This window comes from Delphinapterus leucas, chromosome 2, assembly GCF_059928025.1.
Source record: "Delphinapterus leucas isolate spDelLeu-1000000601 "Yukka" chromosome 2, BTC_Dleu_Yukka2, whole genome shotgun sequence".
Lineage (NCBI taxonomy): Eukaryota > Metazoa > Chordata > Mammalia > Artiodactyla > Monodontidae > Delphinapterus > Delphinapterus leucas.
Genome location: NC_143130.1, coordinates 32,121,807 through 32,138,127, shown reverse-complemented (window position 1 = coordinate 32,138,127; position 16,321 = coordinate 32,121,807). Strand labels below are relative to the sequence as shown.

The 16,321-nt window shown below is 50.2% G+C and overlaps 1 protein-coding gene across 1 annotated transcript in view; it reads right to left on the bottom strand.

Moving 5' to 3' along the window:
• Nucleotides 1-16,321, bottom strand: part of ADARB2 (adenosine deaminase RNA specific B2 (inactive)) — a 364,216-nt gene that overhangs the window by 58,363 nt on the left and 289,532 nt on the right. The window lies entirely within an intron of this gene.

Genomic DNA, 16,321 nt, shown 5'->3' with positions numbered 1-16,321 from the left:
AGTCCAGGGTGATAATAAATGCTGTCTCTTTGGAGATATTGAGCAACGAATGTAGGAAAAAAATGGAGCCATTGCCGAGCACTGTGGAGTTGATTTCAACTGGGTCCTTGACTGCTCAGTCTTATGTTTGCTCACAGACCACCTACCTGTCTGTGGTCACGGTTGTTTTCAGCTGGCTGGGTGTGGAGGTCACTGTGGTTCCCAGACACGTGTCGTGGACCTGGGTCTGCTCCTCCGACAGGGAACCTGCCAGCCTGGCCCGTGAGCCTCTCACAGGGGTGGTCGTGCTGGGGTCCAGTGGCACAATTAGCCGCAATTAGTAGTGATTCCTGTTTTGGTTTTTTTCTGGCTTAGATTCAAAATTTGAAAAGTTTTTTGAAATGTACCAGGACGAATGACTGTCGTTCCAAAAACAGGGATTTTGGTAAAATGACACATGATGGTTTTATTTCCCTGAGCACATGCATTTACAGTTTAGGATGTGGGAAGTGGGCTGAGCTGCTGGGCCCTGGGCTCCAGACCCAGGCCGTGTTTTGCAGTCATCCTAGATTTTGGCTGCGCAGCTAGGGAGGTCTTGTCTGAGGTGGCCTCTGCTTCCCTTTCAGGCACTGGCCCTCAGTGTTTCTCACTTGCTGTTTTCAGGCCTGTCTTCCTGTTCTGTTCCTGACGTCCCCGGCCTACCTCTAGGTCCTACCTTGTGCCGGTACCTGCTGCTCTGACTGGACGCACCATCCCTCCCGTTCGTCCAGCCCGTCTGCCCTTTGCACCCTCGCTTCACTGTGGTCCTGTCTGCTCTCGTCTGAACCCAGTGCGTCTCTTCATTAACGTCTATGTGGTTCTCAGGCCTTGATTTCGGGACGCCCCCCCCCCCTCAGGTTTTCCTGAGGCTCTGTCGCTCATTCATTCACTAGGCAAGTGTTTACTGGGGCTTACTTTGGACCAAGTGTTGTACCACGTACTGGGTACAGACAGAAATAAGATGTGGTTGGTGGTTAGGCTGTGTGGAAGATCTGAAGCTGTTTACGTTTACGCAGAGGAGCGAGTTCCCATTTCCTCGGTACCTAGTGATGGAAACACTGGCAGATACTTGTACTCACCAATCCTCAATTTCAGCCTCACGTAGGGCATTGTCTGCACTGGAGGGTAAACGCTTCTGATAAACTCTAAGGACCAGTGGGGGGAAAACTTCCTACTGTCTCTGTGTGCGTATGTGGACGGCTCTTAGAAATTTCCTTGAATGAAAGAAAAATGAGGAAGAAGAAAGAAGAATCAGCTCTTTCCCCAGACCCTCAGGGCCACAGCAATGAGAGGGTCCATCCTAAACTGACTTACTCATCTAATCCACAGGTATTTATTGAGGGCCCGCCCTGTGCCAGGCAGTGTTCTGAGCTGGGGGTGGGGAGGGTGGAGCTGTGAGGGAGACGATCACGTTCCTCCCAGTGGTTCAGGACTGTCCTCTGGGAGCTGCTGGCTGTGACCAGTGGTAGGGATGGAGCCAAGCTGGGGGGAGGGGCGGGGATGAGGGGGGAGGGCCAATTCCTCACCATTTATGGGTGGGGGCAGGGGTGGCCCCCCGCCCGGCTCCATCCCCTGCTCCCGACCCTCACTTCCTCTGGAGGAAGAGGCAGGGGGAAGAGGAGACAAGACTGATCATAAAGTCAACGAATAGCTTTTAGTCCCTTGGCTAAAAAACCTGAAGTGAACCTTTACATTCATTTGGTATTAAATTGAACCACATGAAATTGGCTGTATTTTGACTTACAAGAATGTTAATTTCCTGTATTTCAATCTAGTAGCTAAAGGGAGTGCTCTGGAGAAAATGAGCCAGTCAGTTACTCAGGTGATGTCGACACCGGTCCATCAACAATCTAGGTTTGTCTACAAGCAGATGAAAAGTGAGACAATCCTAACAGTCCTGGAACAGGGCTGCAGAGGCGCTGTAAGGCGAGTGACAAATGTGGGGCGAATCGGAAGATCTGAGCTCAAGCCCAAACTTTGCCTTTGAGGTGGTGGACCGGGTGTAGGCGCTGTCCCCCATGTGAACCCCAGTCTGTAAAGCGGGGGCGTATTGGAGGGTGTGGCCCGGGGACCCTCCGTAGAGCTGCCCCCGCATACACCCGAGTGCCCACCTGGTCTGCACGCTGTGGCATCGCTTTCGTTTCCTGGGTTGGCTGTGGTTTGGCGTCCCACGTGGGCATCTGGACCTGGGGCTCTCGTGCTGCCCAGCACCCCTCCTGCAGCTGCTCCCTGAGAGCATGGCAGCGAACCCTCTGGGAGCTCATGGAAGATGAGAGCAGTCACGCCCAGAGTTGTGGTCTGTGATGAGGATTCTCGTGCCCACACTGTGGACATTCAGCCCCGGGATCCCTGCAGACACGCTTCCTGCCAGACGCGGCGAGTCTGCCGCCAGCGCTCGCCGCTCGGTCCGGCAGGTGACCGGGACGGAGTGCACGATGCTGGTAGCTGGCCCATTACCTGAGGCCGGGATCAGGCTGAGCCAGCCATGGAGGGCAGCCGTGGGGCAGTGAGGCCCGGGGGTCTCCGAGCCCGAGGTGTGGGTTTGACCTGATTCTCCCAGGCAAACGTCCCTGGGAGAGTGGGAGTCACGGCCACTGGTGTCTGTTTAGCCGAGGGCAGACCGTTTTCAGCCAGGGGTCAGCTGGAGCTCCTTCCGGATGTAAGGAGGAAGAGAGGAACCCGTGGAGGCCCGTCCCACCCACTGCCGTCACATCAGGGACTCAGCGAGAGCAAGCCCCCCATCCCCATGGTCCCCCAGGCCTGTCCCCCAAGGCTTGCCCTGTGTCCTCCACTCCCGGGACCCCATCCCCAGGCCTGGGCCCTGCTCCCCCAAAATGATGGAAGCGTGGTTAAAATGAAGTTCTTTCTGGAACCAATGGGCTGGATCTTAAGCCTTCCTGAGAACTGAAGTGTAATTTAAGAAACTGGAAGAAATGATTGAGTCACTGTCCTAATCCCCCGAGTCTGTTCTCACTCCAGCGAGCAGCCTAATCCCTGTGACTCTGCAACACTGGGCAGAATCCTTAATTACCAGCATCTCATTTCTTCTTCGTGGGTGCTTCCTGAGTAGCATCTGTTGCTCAAATGAACTCATGTGAAAATAAAGTATTGAAATCAATAATTCAACTTGGAGGTGAAATGGAACAGCAAAATAACTTTCCTGTTTGCTGGCTCCTTTTCACGGATGCGGTGACCTCCGCTTTCTGTCCGGAGCTGTCAGAGCCCGGGTGGCGAGCAGGCGACTTCATGGTGACCTGGACACAGGGGTGAAGGCAGCTCCTGCCAGATGTGGGCTCTGCGTTGTGGCTTCTGTGCTTTTGTGGAAACAAAGGCAACGCAGTATGTCTTCCAGGACCCGAGGCGCCAGCACCTGGGGGGAGCACTGGCCAACTCTCAGTTCCAGAGACAAGGGCCACAGAGGGAGGGGGGTCACAGCGGGAGGGGGGATGCGGCAGGAGGGGGCCACAGTGGGAGGGGGGATGTGGCAGGAGGGGGGCCACAGTGGGAGGGGGGATGTGGCGGGAGGGGGGATATGGTGGGAGGGGGGCCACAGCGGGAGGGGGGGATGTGGCAGGAGGGGGGCCATGGCAGGAGGGGGGCTATGACAGGAGGGGGGCTATGGCAGGAGGGGGCTATGGCGGGAGGGGCTATGGCAGGAGGGGGCTATGGTGGGAGGGGGGCCATGGCAGGAGGGGGGCTATGGTGGGAGGGGGGCCATGGCAGGAGGGGGGCTATGGTGGGAGGGGGGCCATGGCAGGAGGAGGGCTATGGCAGGTCTAGGCTATGCTGCTGCCTTTCTCTTAACTTCTTCACATTTCCGTTTCAATCCTGATCAGATGTCAAAGCTTTGTTGACACTCGATAAGTTGCACTAAAGCATTCAGCCGGGCTCGTGGACTCTGGGGACCCAGCTGTAGCCCGTTTCCCGAGGTTCCTCTGGGAGATCAGTCACTTTGGTGGCGCATGGATTTTTGTGGGTGGGGATGGTCACAGGCCCTCCTGGCTGCATCGTGAAGCACTAAAGTGAGTTGTCACCTGTTGACATGCAGGAAGTGGCACCTGGACACGTCCCTCCAGGTGCAGGGTCCCTGCTGTCCAGCAAAGGCCACGGGCACTTCAGCAGGCAGGATGGACCCCATGGCTTTCATCACTGCTTTTTAGGAAAACAGAAGAAAGACAAGCAAACGACAGACAGGTGACGGCCCAGCACAGGGCCTCCTTCCGGCGCTGGTCCAGGGAGCTGCGTGCGTGGAGGCCTTGGAGCAGACACCATGGGGAGGCTCCATCCAGGCCCTTCGGCTGGGGAAGCCAAACTCCTGTTTATGTGAAGCTTTCACAAAAACGTGCTTGCTGTCTACTTCCTTGTGGGGTTTGTAGATATTCCAAATCCCTGCGACGGTCCCGCTGCCTGTCCAGTCACCTGGCAATGCTCAAGACCCTAGCACGACCTTGGCTGGCAGTGTTTCTGAGATGGCAGTCTGGGAACCAGCTGTCTGGACTGTTCCTCAGGGCAGCTTCTCGATTCAGCTCACGACGAAGGAAGGAGGGATGGTGAGCGTGGAAAGGACTCAGGGGAGCTTCGGACTCAGGACTGCTGACTCAGGGCTGATTGCAAACATGACACTCCGGTCCCACTACAGTCGCCGCAAGATCGCACGTGTGTCCACGGACTGTGGTCCAGCCTTTCAGCAGTACCGAGAAGCAGCCAGTTCCTCTGATGCCCCCCTTTCCACAACGACGGCTCCCCTATGCGCCCAGTGCCCACCCTGCCTGAAGCCTGCTCGTTCCCACGCGTGGAGGCCACTGTTGTCCTGAGGGAGGCCTGGGTGGAAGTCCTTACAATTGGGGTGAACAGCTGACCAGGGCTCCACCCCAGTGCCGTCCCTCCCGTCACGGCCCCCTTCCTTCTGGGACACCCTCCCCTGCGCAGCGAGGCCTGGGGAGTGGGGTGTGGTGCTGCAAACTCCAGGCGCAGACGTGCAGGGTGCAGACTGCTCCTGACCTGACCTGAGCTTCCCTGGACTTGTGGATAACCCACGTCATGCGGACGAATGACGTCCACCCACAAACAAGAAAACAGCAGCTATGGAAATTCCTTCAGATCTTTGAAAGTTTCAGAGGTTCTCAAGGAAAAACAAATGAAACCTCAGTGGGATCCACACCTGGGCTGCTTCCCTGTCCTGCTCAGAGTAAACCTCATGGGCCCCTTTGCGCTCGCGTATTTCACTGTTAGAGTAGAATTTTCTAGAATAGGTTTCTTCCTCCTCATGATGAAAAGAGGAAAAGGAACGTCCACCTAGGAAGATGAAGGCGGGGAGACTGCAGGACATCTGTTCCTTAGACAGCTTCCCTCTCCTCCCCATCCGTCAAAATCGCCCTTGACAAGAGCTGACCAGTCGCTCCCACGACGTGGAAAACTCCAGAGCAATCCCGCCCAGCTCTGCTCCTGGGAGGGTACCCCTTCCAGTCCTGGCTGTCTCCCCACGGGGTCTCCGCACACCCGAGCTGGCGGGGGGTGGGACCGTTTGAGGGGCTCTGCTGGCGTCAGGCTGGCCCGAGTGCAGGGGCCCCTGGTTTCCAAGCTCGCTGACCACCACCCAGGGTGCGGTGTCCTGGACACCAGCGTCAGCCTGGCCCATGTTCCTGCAGCGCCCAGCAAGCAATGCGTCATGAAATATTGATATGGTTCCACCAGACTTCCACCTGACATTTGATTTATGGCTTTAGGTGTTCTTTTTTAATTCTAAGCAGTCGATGAAGGATCAAAGGAAATGTCATATTTGCAGCACTGAGCCCAGAGGGGCACCTCCGCAACCAGGAAGGGGCCGGCCCTCCCGCCATTGGTGATGTTCCCAGCGGCCGGGGGTCAGGCCTGAGCCCCTCCCTGGTACACCCAACATTTCAAATATTTATCACATTAAATATCAACCTCCAGAATATTGCCTTCGTTTAAGCTTTTCACGTCCCAATGATTTTTTATTATTTCCATCGACCAAAATAAATGAAGAAAATGTTTTAGACTACACTTGAAAGCATGTAAAAATCAATAACTGGATTTTAAAAGATTTAAAATGTCTTGAATACATTCATTTTCAAACACTTGCCTCTGATCTTTAAATAGCTTTTCTTGGAGCATAACATTTTTTTGAAAAGTCAAATATGGAGCATTAAGGGTATAATTACCATTTTAATTATAACTCAATCATCCTATCTGCTTTGCATAGAAATTAAAGCTTTTATGTCAGGATTTTGGGCACTCACAAATGTTCAGGAGCAATTAATGTTAAAAGTTTAATTTTTTTTTTTAAATCGAGTACGAACTTTGCGGTTCTCAATTTCATTCTTGCGCAGACTGAAAAGTACAGATGCTCTCACTTGTTATTTTATTTCTAAAGTGAATCCGTTTCCACTATGAGTCCGTTCCTGTGTCCCTCCCAGAGGCAGGACCACGATGGTTAAGGGGCTCTGAAGACTTGCTGTCCCGGCGCTGGGGGCCACTGCTCACCTAACACACAGGCCTGCCATGTGACACACGTGGGTGAGCGGCAGACTTTGAGAGCAGCCTCAGGCTGGTGCACACCCTGAGCTAGTGGGATTGTCGCGTGAGCCCCTGTTTGCCATAGGATCTAAAATCATCCCAACTGCTCTGAGAGTTATTGATTTTCCTTCTGTCCCGAATAAGAGTGTTTAAAAATTGGTTGTACCTTTAGATCCTTTGTATTTGGGAAGCAGAGGGCTGCTTTCATTAAATCACAGAACCGGACAAAGCCTCAGAAACCTCAAGGACCAGGGGTTCCCCATGAACCCTGCTCGGGGCTCAAAGAAAGTTATGGGAGGGGTCTTCAAAAGTCTCCAGTTTGCATTAATGAAAACTCAGCTAGATTTTCATTGCATTTGGCTAAAACTCAGCTAGATTTTTGTTGCATTTAGCCCCGAAAATGAAATACTGAAATGACAGCTTTCCCGTGGTTTTGCTGCAAACGAGTGCCATGCTGAGCTCCGCATCCCGACGCCCAGGCTGCAGGTCTGGGCACGCATGCGCGCTGGTGTGCAAAGTGCAGTCTCACCATTTTTCTCCTTGTTAAACCCCCATCTAAGATCTGGCCCATTTCCCCCTGTGCTGGAAGGAAAATCATTTTTCTGGGCATTGCCGTGGCAAAATAAAATAATTCCAATTTTAGAAAGTCGGTGGATGGGCCCCTTCCTCTCAGCATTTTTTGCTGACTGCCTTTGCTTTTCCCTGGAGCCTAGTTTTGTGGTTTGTAGTTTTCTTCCTTGTGCTTACATCTTAGTTTTCTGCTTTTATTAGGAAAAATGGCAATGGAGGCAGGCAGACATGCTTTAAAAAATGATCACACCACGTCCTGTGTACCTGGGATGAGACAGCGCCCGGAGACCTACTACCTGACCGTGGTCACCCACTTGTGTGGCCCTAAGAGTCACACCACCAACAGCCCAGAGCTAGAGGCAACCGGCTTCCGAAGTGCGCACACAACCTGGACGCTTCCAGCAGAGGGGGGATTTCACATGATTTTATTATTTCCAGGGAAAGAAAAAATTTAAAAATCTGAGTAAACATGACTGAGATTTAATGGCTCTGAAAGACTTTTCATATAAGTCATTTCACCCTTCAGAAAACGTCCCTTTCTTGGGCGTCCTCTTCAGGTTTGGGTTCTACAGGAGTTCTCGGTGCCCTTTGGATAACCTCAGTCCCCAAGCATCGCTGGGAGCTTCCATTTGCCCTCCCCCATCCCCTGGGGGGCTTCGGCAGTGGGGGCGGGCGGAGCTGGGGGCCTGGAAGAGGAGGAGGTCTGTTCCTCCCCCGGCTCCAGCCTCCGTGGTGGACAGCATCCCGTCCACTGCAGCTCCCCCCACTACCCCCGGCATCCCCACCTCCACAGAATGTGCTCTCCCTGTGGTGTGGCTTCCCCAGTCCTGGCCACACCTCAGTGAGGGGCCTGTCACACTGAAACTCTCCACCAGCCCATGGACAGTGCGGGCTTCCTGCTGACTCCCAACCCGGGAAAACAGGAATATCAGGAGGGGCCCCCACCCTGTCCGAATGGGTTTGAAATGTTTGCGGCTTACATGTCTACATTCTGTCTGGCAACGAATTCGGTGAAGAATATACCATAATTTTGTTAGACAAAGAGAAATGCGTGTCGCCTTCCAGTGTTTAATATTGTGAGAGTTTCCTGGGAGCCAAAGAACAGACACAAACCCGTCCCCAGAGAAGGTGAGGAGTCCCTGCTGTTGCCAGGGACATAAAGCCAGAGGCAGGAGGTGGGACCACTGGCTCATCTCCGCAGCCTCGAGAGAGCGGACCGTGACCCCCAACCACTGTGAGGCCCGAGTACCGGCTGCTCCAGCGCAGGAGGGGAGAGCGGTGTGCTTGGGCCGGGAGGTGAGGTGGCAGCAGAGCCTCTAGGGCCGTGGGTGGGACGCCTCATCACCCTTCCATCCGCTTTTTAACTGAAAGCTCAGCACACACTCGCACAGGCTGCTGGGTGTTGGCACCTTTCCTGGCAGGAGCAGCGCGGGTGGGACCTCTCCCTCATCGGTCCCCCATCGACAGGGTTGGGGGGCAGGCTCCCTCACTCCGCACAGCTGTCCCTTTGGGAGAGACTTTTGTGGCTTCTAAGATGTTGCCAAGTGTCAGAAAGAGGGACAAAGCGAGGGGACCCTCCCGTTACCACATGCAGAAGAGGACAACCCGGGTCCCATCCTGACCATGGAAGAGTCTCCCCATCACCCCTGCCAATCCCAGCGTGGCCGACAGGTACTGCAGCTTCCACAGACATCTATTTTAGCAGAAAATCATCAAGAATGGACAGGACCAGCTCTAACAGCTTAGAAGCATGACAAGTGACCTTGACTTCTGATATCTGCCATATGGCTCCATCCCAAATACTGGTTGAAGAATACAAAGAAAATCCTAGAAACTAAGAATAAAGAGGGACAGAGGCTGACACCCCCCATAAAGTAACAGCTATTAAAACAATGTGAAACTAGCTCAAGAATAAGCCCAGACGTACAAGCCAGGACTGTTATCCTAGAACAGACTTTATTACGTATAAAAATGCATGAGAGGGGAGAGCCATCAGAAGCAGGAAGGAAATGATTATTCATAAAGGTTTTTAGGATGACGGGTAAGCAAGCATAATCTTGCCTTTGGCTCACACCTCAAAATATATTACAGGTGGGTGGAACAAAATATCAAAATAGCAGAAGCAAACCGCAATGAATGTTTACTAAGCTTCTCGAGGTGGGGTGGAGAAGATCTTTCAAAGCAGAGAAGCAGAAGAATAAGTCAGACATTCAACAGATGGACTACAGAGAAATTAAAGATTTCTCTGTTTCAAAAACCTTTCACCATAATCAAATTAAAAAATGGAACAAAAGATGTATGCAGCCAATGACGATGGATTAGCAAACCAAATGATCATAAACGTAATAACTCTGCTGATAAGAACTCACTGCAAAAATGCCTCTCACATCTGGACTTAAGAAAAGCGTGTTATTTCTGATGAGTGGATAACCGGTATTTTTCCCTTTATGGAGCGCTGGCAGCTACGTTTTCCCCTCTGCCTTGAACACCAAGCCGCTCTGCACTTGGTCGTTGCGCCTATCCTTAGCTTGTTTTACTTGCTTCCTGGCACGTCCCTGCCCTTCTGGGAATTACAGTGTACATAAAATCTAATGGTGTGGTTGAATTCCTGGCTGGTTAGATAGAACCGTCTTGTCTTTTCCTTAACCAATATGAATAATCTCCTTTGGATGGATTCCCAGGGTGGAATCACGGCACGGATGTGCATGAACGTCTCTGAGATTATTGACCACGGGGCACCTCACCCTTGGTGGGTGCTGGGCCCATGCAGGCTCCCTCTCCGTCCCCTCCTCCCACCCCACCCCCCCCACCCGCCAAGAAGAACAGAGCAAGTGTCTGTTAATAAGTAAATGTTGTCGTTAACGCAGCAAAGTGTGGCTCCTGAAGTGTTTGGGTTTTAAAAGAGAGAAGGCAGTGATCTGTCCAAGTAAATAAATCAGCCAGACTCAGCGGCTGGTGCCTGCATCTCTCTGATGACATCGCACAGGTGTCATTTTGGTTTGGGGTTGAGGCCTTTCCCCGAGGCCAGTCTCGGAGCCCAGGCACGGACTGACCTTAGTGAAGGCAGAACGCCTTCGCTCAGGCCAAGAAGAATGACCAGACCAGGTACAGCTGACCGTTCTTAGTTGTCAAAACTATACCAGCTCAGTCATCGCCTATGAAGGGGGTTTCATGGTGAGATATTTGGTCACTTTGTTGTTGACTTTGTAACTGTCCTTCTTCCAGATAAGATGAGGTCTGCTGACAGGCTGCTGGGTCCTGTACACTCATCCCTTTTTCCATGACGGGAGAAGATGACAGGTGAACTGCAAAGCAAGAGACAGATGAGAAAATGGTTCCCCGAAGGAGACACGGGGCACAGAAGGGCTGGCATCTGTGTCCGGGGCTTTAGGCACTGGGGTAATGTGTCGTGGACGGCAGGCAGTGTGCACGTGGGTGCGGTGTTGTAGCCACGGGTGTACCGAGCTGCCTGAGATTGGACGCCGTGACAGCACAGGCTAATGGGGCTAGTTTTTCAATAGGAATGTATTTTACTGTTAAAAGTTCCAATGGCCCTAAAAAATGTAAAATCCCATCCCCTGGACAACAGGCTTCATTTCGACTTCCATCTGTCAGACTGATGTGTCACATGGCTCTGTAGTTAAAAACCAACATGAATCATTTGGAACCAAAACCCATCCCCTGGCTCTTTACAGGTCTCCCCAGGTGACTGTGACCACGTCGGTCTCTCATTTCCCCGTCTGCAGGGTCCTAGTCATCCTTCCTTGGAGTCAGGGTCAGTCATGCAGCGGGCCAGTCCTGGTGTCTTCCTTATTTCAAAGGCCGAACCCCAGCCTGCAACGCTTGGAAAGTCTCACCATGAGCAAAGACTCAGGCACCTGCTTTTCTCAGACACAGGGTAAGGCTACAATTTTAATACATCCTTGTAAACAGAAATATCTCACTCTGTTCTCCGGAGAATTTCCCAGCCTCCAGGACCTTCGTACAGGCTTGAGAACAGCACGGGCCCGGGAAGCCCAGGGCTCCACATGAGAGGAAGGGGGCAGGGATGGTTCCTGGGCCAAGCTCCAGTCTGTGCACATCTGTGTCCAACGTGTAGCTGTGGGAGTGGAAGCTGGGCAGGGGAGAAGAGAGGGTCTGTGTCCCCCACAAAGTGGGACGAAGGCTCAAAGCAGAAACAGACTCTCCTGATTTGTTTTTCTCTCTCCTCAGAGCAGCCCAGGCACTGGGCTCAAATGGATCCTTGGTGATGTTTCTAAGTAACTCGGTTCCAGAGGAAAGTGCAGCCCAGCATCCCTCAGTCTCTTTGATGAGATTCTTTGACCGGTGGGGAGAGGTGACGGGAGGAGATCATTAAGGATGGGCCGTAAACCTGGTCTCCTGAGTTTGGTGCTAAATCTCACTTTTTGCTAGTGGAAAGAACTCAAACCCATTTGATAAAAACTTTGGTGAACACTGTCTATCTTGGAAACTATTTTTTTAAAATACATTTATTTATTTATTTTTGGCTGTTTTGGGTCTTTGTTGCTGCGCACAGGCTTTCTTTAGTTGTATCGAGAGGGGGCTACTCTTCATTTCGGTACGCAGGCTTATTGCAATGGCTTCTCTTGTTGCGGAGCACGGGCTCTAGGAGCGTGGGCTTCAGTAGCTGTGGCACGCGGGCTCAGTAGTTGTGGCTCAGGGGCTCTAGAGTGCAGGCTCAGTAGTTCTGGTGCACAGGCTTAGTTGCTCTGTGGCATGTGGGATCTTCCCGGCCCAGGGCTCGAACCCGTGTCCCTTGCATTGGCAGGCAGATTCTTAACCACTGAGTCACCAGGGAAGTCCCTGTCTTAGAACTATTTTGTCTTTTTCAAAAAACTCAGTGTAGGGTGGAAGAAAACGCCTGGGCTTCAGAGTGGCTGGACTTTTGTTTGAATTCAAATTCTGCTCTTGCTTTCTCTCTGTCTCTCTCTCGGTCTCTCTCTCTCTGTCTGCTTATGCTTTTTCTAATTCTTTATTGAGTATTTGAGTTGATTTCTTCATTACTTCCTACACGAATTTTTGGTTAAGGCAATATAATGATTATTCTAGTTAGTTTAGGGAGCTTCACCAAGTTGAGGAATGATGAGAAAAGAACAATGTTATTTATTAGGCTAATATTGAGGGAGGAGAAAGAAATGTTAAAGAAATAACAGGCAAGGAAATTTAACACACTTAGCCACTTGGGACCTTGTAGTGAAGGAAAAATAAGAAACAGTCAAACAAATCATAACAGCCCTGAGAGCTTCACTCGATTGTAACAGAATATCATCTTCAAAGTCCAAAATGATGGAAGCTCTAGAAACAATATAATTTGTACATTCTCTTTAAGAAGAAAAGGCACTGCATTTATAATGATTCCTATCTAAATTAGTTTTAAAAGTTTGGCATTTAAAAATATAATTTTCGGGCTTCCCTGGTGGCGCAGTGGTTGAGAGTCCGCCTGCCGATGCAGGGGATGTGGGTTCGTGCCCTGGTCTGGGAGGATCCCACATGCCGTGGAGTGGCTGGGCCCGTGAGCCATGGCTGCTGAGCCTGCGTGTCCGGAGCCTGTGCTCCACAACGGGAGAGGCCACAGCAGTGAGAGGTCCATGTACCTCAAAAAAAAAAAAAAAAAAAAAAAATATATATATATATATATAATTTTCAATTATTTCAAAATTCAGTGTTGTAGGACTTTTCATTTTTTCATAATGCTGATAAATACAATGACATCAGTAGTACCGAGACTTGATTCAGCTTTCTCGACCATATTTGGCACAAAGAGAAAGAGTTCAGACTCTGCTAAACTCATAATAGTGTGAGAATCAAGAAAATACTATGTCTGTTTGGTCAGATGCTGGACAGTGTTTAAAAAGTAAATCAGGGCTTCAATAAGTATTGAAGGTCAGTAAAGGAGGGAAGCCCTTTTCCAGAGGTTACTTTGTCTTGTTAAGTGAATTAATACACTAATACATGTAGAAGAGGGCTTAGCACCTGGTGTGTGGTATATAAACATCAGTTAATATAGTCATCATCTTTATCACACCTCACAGATTCTTTAGGATATTTCGGATCTGTACATTGAAAATTATAAAATGTTAGCGAAAGAAACCAAGGAAGACCTAAATTAGTGGAAGGACATGCTGCTTATGGATTGGAAGACTCAAACAGTGAAAGTGTTGATTCTCATGAAACTGACCTCTAGGTCAGTGTAATACCAGCAAACTTGTTTGTAGAGGTACATAGCTTTCAGTGTAATACCAGCAAACATGTTTGTAGAGGTACATAGCTTATCCTAAAATTTATATGGAAAGGCACACATACTAGAATGACTAACATGTCCATTTTATAAAAAGCAGAAGGAGGGGCTTCCCTGGTGGCACAGTGGTTAAGAATCTGCCTGCCAATGCAGGGGACACGGGTTCGAGTCCTGGTCTGGGAAGATCCCACATGCCATGGAGCAACTAAGCCCATGCAGCACAACTACTGAGCCTGTGCTCTAGAGCCCGCGAGCCACAACTACTGAGCCCACATACCACAACTACTGCAGCCCGTGTGCCTAGAGCCCATGATCCGCAACAAGAGAAGCCACTGCAATGAGAAGCTCGCGCACCGCAGTGAAGAGTATCCCCCATTCGCCGCAAATAGAGAAAGTCCCCACGCAGCAACGAAGACCCAGCACAGCCCAAAAAAAAAAAAAAGTGGAAGCAATCACTACTCAATATTGAGGTTTTCTAGAAAGTGATAATAATCAAGACTGTGTGGTATTGGTGAAAGGACAGATGCATAGATCAGTGGAACAGAATAGAGAGCCCAGAAGGAGACCCACACAAATGTGACCAACTGTTTTTTGACAAAGGTTCCAGAGCAATTCCGTGGAGGGAGAATCACCTTTTTGACACAAGGTTCTTGAGCAACTGGACCTCCATAAGCACTGCCCCTCCCCCCACCAGACCCCCAGACCCATCAATGTATATCTCACACCTTGGATAAAAACTGACTAAAAGTATATCATAGACTTAGATTTTTAGGAAAAACCTAGGAGAAAATTTGGGGGATCTACAGCAAGACAAAGAATTCTTAGACTTGACATCAAAAGCATCACCTGTAAAAGGAAAAATTGAAGGGTTAGATTTCATCAAAATTGAAAGACTTTGCCCTGTGAAAGGCCCTCTTAAGAGAATGAAAGACAAGCCACAAACCGAGAGGAAATATTTGCAAATCGCAATCTGACAAAGAACTAGTACCTAGAGTATATGAAGGGCTCTCAAAACTCATCAGTTAAAACACACAGTTGAATTCGAAAATGGGCAGAAAACACTAGGAGACATTCTAGCGAAGAGGATACACAGATGGCAAATGAGCACACGATGAGATGTGCAACTTCTGGGAAATGCAAGTTAAAACCATGTGCAATACTATTACCACACACCTAGCAGAGCGGCTAAAATAAGAAATAACACCGCCACCAAATGCTGGTGAGGCAGTGGAGAAACCAGATCACCCGTACACTGCTGGTGGGGATGCAGAATGGGGCAGCCACTTGGGGAAACAGTTTGGGATTTCTTTAAACTAAACACGTGGCTACCACCTGACCCAGGAATGCCACTCCTGTGCATTCATCTCAGATAAATACAAATTTGTGTTCATACAAGAAACCTGTGTGCTCATGCTTACAGCATCTGTGTTTGTAATCGCACCAAACTGGAATCAACCCAGACGGCTTTCACTGGATGAAGGTTAAAGAAATTGTGGTCCATCCACACCTAGGAGCAGCAGTAAAAAGGATCTATTGATACAGCAACCTGCCTCAGTCTCCGAAGAACTAGTGTGAATGATAAAAACAATCCCAAATGCACACCACATGATTCCATTTATATAATATTAATGACATGATACAATTATAGAAACAAGAACGGGACTCATGGTGGCCAGGATGAAGGTGAGGCGGGCATGGCTCTAAAAGGGCAGCAGGAGGGATCTTCATGCTGATGGATGTTCTGTGTCTTGACTGCAGCCTTGGGGACAAACCCCACACATGTGATAAAATCACACAAACCGAACACACACAAATAAGTACAAGTGAAACTGGGGAAACCTGAGCCAGACGGGTGGATCGAATCGGGACCAACATCACAGTAGTTTTGCAAGGCATCATCGTCGAGGGACGCCAGGGGAGGGGACCTGCAATCCCCCTGGACCATTTCCTGTGCCTCATAGGAAATGGTCTATGACTCAAAGTGGAGTTCACACACACACACACACACACACACGCATGCACTCTGGGCCTCATCCCATCTGAATGTGTGGGGAGTGAAGCCAGGTGTGTGTCTGCTATGCAGGGATCCTGTGGAAGGACCCAGCCGGACACTGATCCTCAGACCACCTGGGAGCCCAGCTGGCAGAGTCCTTCCAGCCTTGGGTCCATCCTAGTGCGTGAACCCCGAGGGCAGGGCAATGAAAATGCCCCACATAACATGACGACTTCACTGCCTCTTGGGAGGACCTCCAACCCATCACAAGCCCAGCATGTCAATCCCGCAGCCCACCTCCAAGTGCATTTTGTTCTCCACCGAATTGTAAGCAGTATGAGGGCTAATGTCATTACATCCAAGCAGGACCACCTCTTAAAATGACTGCAAATCACTGGGGTAGAATTTGAAGTGATAACCTGAAGTTGAGTTAATATTTCTCTCATTCAGGAGAACAGATAAGAAAATTGTATTCCAGTAGCAGCATGGGACCCCGGGTCCCCTTGCCTCACGGGCTCCACCTACGTCCTCCACTGTGGCCACTAACCCGGCATCTTCCTCCAGAGAAAGCCTCTAACAACCCCACTTGGCTCTGTGCTGGGGACACCACTCTAATTTCCTTCTCCCCATGGAAGGAGCACGGGGCCTTCCACGAGGCCGGTGAAGGGTGGAGTCTTCTAGAGCCTCAGGTAATGTGATTTATGTAAGTTTAATTTACACTGTTTGCTTTGAAGACATAGTTTACCAGTCAAATCTCTCCCAGAAAATTATCAGAACGGGAAAGGCAATAAAAAATTAAAACAAGTAGATATGCAAATGTTAAGAAATTCTAATCTTGGGGAATTGAATGCAAGTGAATTTGACTTTTTCCATTTGGTAAACTTACCCATTTGGTGTCTTGAATAAAATTAAAACTACAGAGAAGAATAAATCACTTCCTTGAG